This window comes from Lolium perenne, chromosome 6, assembly GCF_019359855.2.
Source record: "Lolium perenne isolate Kyuss_39 chromosome 6, Kyuss_2.0, whole genome shotgun sequence".
Lineage (NCBI taxonomy): Eukaryota > Viridiplantae > Streptophyta > Magnoliopsida > Poales > Poaceae > Lolium > Lolium perenne.
The window spans coordinates 256,092,749-256,097,703 of record NC_067249.2 but is presented as its reverse complement, the minus strand read 5'-3'; positions in this window follow the sequence as shown (position 1 = coordinate 256,097,703).

Below are 4,955 nucleotides of genomic sequence, written 5' to 3'. Positions count from 1 at the left end.
ATGAGGAGGATAAAATTTAGAATAAAAGAGTGATACAATTTCCTCCCAACCAAGAGAATGACTATTCCTCAACAATTTATACCAATGCGCCGCTTTACCAGACAGCGAAACAGAGAATAGCTTCTTCCTCACTTCATCCATAGAGATACCTGCACACTTGAATAACCCGCATAATTCATGCAAAAACAGTAAATGATCTCCAGGATGGACAGTTCCATCCCCTTCATAGCGGTTATCAATAACACGTTCAATAATTTTCATGGGTATCTCGAAAGCAGTACTTGCAGTAGGTGGATTTAAAAAATCACAAGCATCATTAGAGTTGTCGCATATGGGAGATAAAGCATTATCAAAACAAATTTTCTCCCCTAAAGATGGGAAGCTAAAAAGATCACAAAAACTAGCTTCCCCAAGCTTAGACTTATCCATAGCATTAGCAGTGATTGCGTTCATACCAATAACATTGCTACTAGCATGCAAATGAGGTTCCATAGGTTCTTTAATTTTCGCATCACACAATTCATGTCTTAACTTAGGAAATAAATTAAAAAGCTCATAGTTGTTTTCCATTATGCCTTACTAGTGTAAAACAAGAAACAAAAAGATGCAATTGCAGGATCTAAAGGAAATAGCTTCGAGTACTTACAACGGCGCCGGAAGATAGCTTAGTAGCCGAGATCCGGAGTGTGAGTCCCTTTTACCTTTCCTCCCCGGCAACGGCGCCAGAAAAGTGCTTGATGTCTACGCACACTCCTTTTCCTGTAGACAGTGTTGGCCTCCAAGAGCAGAGGTTTGTAGAACAACAGCAAGTTTTCCCTTAACTGGATCACCCAAGGTTTATCGAACTCAGGGAGGAAGAGGTCAAAGATATCCCTCTCATGCAACCCTGCAACCACAAAGCAAGAAGTCTCTTGTGTCCCCAACACACCTAATACACTTGTCAGATGTATAGGTGCACTAGTTCGGCGAAGAGATAGTGAAATACAGGTGGTACGAATGAATATGAGCAGTAGTAACGGTACCAGAAAATAGCTTGCTGCTACAACTGGCGTGTGGTTGATGTCGAGGGTGCTCCTCGCCAATGCCCTCTGATAGGGGCTTAGGGTTGATGGAATCCTGTATGCTGACACGAGACATCGGTTCACAGACAAGCGGGGAGAGCGATTTACCCAGGTTCGGGGCCCTCGATGAGGTAAAACCCTTACGTCCTGCCTGTCTGTTCTTTGATTATGATAACAATGGGTTACAATGGGGTGCCGAATAGTTCGGCTGAGATCTAGTCGAGATTGCTATTGCTAGGGTTACCTAGCTCTAAGCTTTTCCTGGCTAAGATTGCTAAGATTGATTGTGTCCCTCGGCAGCCCCTCTCCTGGCCTTTATATAGGAGGCCAGGTCTCAAGAGGTCTAACCGAATACGACTAGATTTACAGTAGTTCAGATCCAATCTTTCCTTGTTTGTTCACTTCCTTGTCTTGCCCGTTGATGTCTACGCCCCCCCTCCTTTTCCTGTAGACAGTGTTGGGCCTCCAAGAGCAGAGGTTTGTAGAACAGCAGCAAGTTTTCCCTTAAGTGGATCACCCAAGGTTTATCGAACTCAGGGAGGAAGAGGTCAAAGATATCCCTCTCATGCAACCCTGCAACCACAAAGCAAGAAGTCTCTTGTGTCCCCAACACACCAAATAGGTGCACTAGTTCGGCGAAGAGATAGTGAAATACAGGTGGTATGAATAAGTATGAGCAGTAGCAACGGTGCCAGAAAATAGCTTGCTGGCGTGTAGTTGATGGTGGTAGTATTGCAGCAGTAGTAACGCAGTAAAACAGTAAACAAGCAGCGATAGCAGTATTTAGGAACAAGGCCTAGGGATCATACTTTCACTAGTGGACACTCTCAACATTGATCGCATAATAAATAACTCTTTCTCATATATGCTACATACACTCTTTTGTTGGATGATGAACACATTGCGTAGGATTACACGAACCCTCAATGCCGGAGTTAACAAGCTCCACAATAATGTTCATATTTAAATAACCTTAGAGCATAATAGATCATTGCAAAATAAACCAAGAACTAACATAGTGCACACACTGTCCACATTACACTATGAAGGAGGAATAGATCACATCAATACTATCATAATGATAATTAACTCCACAATCTACAAGAGATCATGATCATAGCATACGACAAGAACCACATGGTGCACACACTAGTCACCTTTACACCATGCAGGAGGAATAGACTACTTTAATAACATCACATGAGTAGCACACAACTAGTAGCGATACAAAGCTCATCATATGGATCTCAATCATGTAAAGCAGCTCATGAGATCATTGTATTGAAGTACATAGGAGAGAGATTAACCACATAGCTACCGGTACAGCCCCGAGCCTCGATGGAGAACTACTCCCTCCTCATGGGAGCAGCAGCGGTGATGAAGATGGCGGTGGAGATGGCAGCGGTGTCGATGGAGAAGCCTTCCGGGGGCACTTCCCCATCCCGGCGGCGTGCCGGAACAGAGACTCCTGTCCCCCAGATCTTGGCTTCGCGATGGCGGCGGCTCTGGAAGGTTTCTGTGGGTTTCGTCGAACGTATCAGGGTTTTCGATCCAGGGGCTTTATATAGGCGAAGAGGCGGCGTCAAAGGGTCGAAGGGGCGACCACACCATATGGCGGCGCGGCCAGGGCCTGGGCCGCGCCGGCCTATGGTCTGGGGGCCCAGTGCCCCCCCTCTGGTCCTTCTCGTGTGTTCTGGATGCTTCCGGTGAAAATAGGAACCTGGGCGTTGATTTCGTCCGATTCCGAGAATATTTCGTTACTAGGATTTCTGAAACCAAAAACAGCAAAACAGAGGCGGCACTTCGGCATCTTGTTAATAGGTTAGTTCCAGAAAATGCACGAATATGACATAAAGTGTGCATAAAACATGTAGATAACATCAATAATGTAGCATGGAACATAAGAAATTATCGATACGTCGGAGACGTATCAGCATCCCCAAGCTTAGTTCTGCTCGTCCCGAGCAGGTAAAACGATAACACAGATAATTTCTGGAGTGACATGCCATCATAACCTTGATCATACTATTTGTAAAGCATATGTAGTGAATGCAGCAATCCAAGACAATGGTAATGACATGAGTAAACAACTGAATCATAAAGCAAAGACTTTTCATGAATAGTACTTCAAGACAAGCATCAATAAGTCTTGCATAAGAGTTAACTCATAAAGCAATAATTCAAAGTAAAGGCATTGAAGCAACACAATGGAAGATTAAGTTTCAGCGGTTGCTTTCAACTTGTAACATGTATATCTCATGGATAGTTGTCAACATAGAGTAATATAATAAGTGCAATATGCAAATATGTAGGAATCAATGCACAATTCACACAAGTGTTTGCTTCTTGAGGTGGAGAGAAATAGGTGAACTGACTCAACAATAAAAGTAGAAGAATGGTCCTCCATAGAGGAAAGCATCGATTGCTATATTTGTGCTAGAGCTTCTATTTTGAAAACATAAAGAGAGCATAAAAATAAAGTTTTGAGAGGTGTATGTTGTTGTCAACGAATGGTAGCGGGTACTCTAACCCCCTTGCCAGACAAACCTTCAAAGAGCGGCTCCCATTTTATTTTATTTTTGGGTGGCACTCCTTCCAACCTTTCTTTCACAAACCATGGCTAACCGAATCCTCGGGTGCCTGCCAACAATCTCATACCATGAAGGAGTGCCTTTTTATTTTAGTTTTATTATGATGACACTCCTCCCAACCTTTGCTTACACAAGCCATGGCTAACCGAATCCTTCGGGTGCCGTCCAACAATCACATACCATGGAGGAGTGTCTATTTTTATTAATTAATTTGGGACTGGGAATCCCATTGCCAGCTCTTTTTGCAAAATTATTGGATAAGCGGATGAAGCCACTAGTCCATTGGTGAAAGTTGCCCAACAAGATTGAAAGATAAACACCACATACTTCCTCATGAGCTATAAAACATTGACACAAATCAGAGGTGATAAATTTTGAATTGTTTAAAGGTAGCACTCAAGCAATTTACTTTGGAATGGCGGAAAATACCATGTAGTAGGTAGGTATGGTGGACACAAATGGCATAGTGTTGTTTGGCTCAAGGATTTGGATGCATGAGAAGTATTCCCTCTCGATACAAGGTTTAGGCTAGCAAGGTTATTTGAAACAAACACAAGGATGAACCGGTGCAGCAAAACTTACATAAAAGACATATTGTAAACATTATAAGAATCTACATCGTCTTCCTTGTTGTTCAAACTCAATACTAGAAATTATCTAGACCTTAGAGAGATCAAATATGCAAACCAAATTTTAGCATGCTCTATGTATTTCTTCATTAATGGGTGCAAAGCATATGATGCAAGAGCTTAAACATGAGCACAACAATTGCTAAGTATCACATTACCCAAGACATTAATAGCAATTACTACATGTATCATTTTCCAATTCCAACCATATAACAATTTAACGAAGAAGAAACTTCGCCATGAATACTAAAAGCTAAGAACACATGTGTTCATATGCAACAGCGGAGCGTGTCTCTCTCCCACACAAGCATGATTTAATCCAATTTATTCAAACACAAACAAAAATAAAAGCATACAGACGCTCCAAGTAAAGCACATAAGATGTGACCGAATAAAAATATAGTTTCAAGAGAAGGAACCTGATAATTTGTCGATGAAGAAGGGGATGCCTTGGGCATCCCCAAGCTTAGACGCTTGAGTCTTCTTGATATATGCAGGGGTGAACCACCGGGGCATCCCCAAGCTTAGAGCTTTCACTCTTCTTGATCATAGTATATCATCCTCCTCTCTTGACCCTTGAAAACTTCCTTCACACCAAACTTCTCATAAACTTCATTAGAGGGGTTAGTACATAATCAAAAACTCACATGTTCAGAGGTGACACAATCATTCTT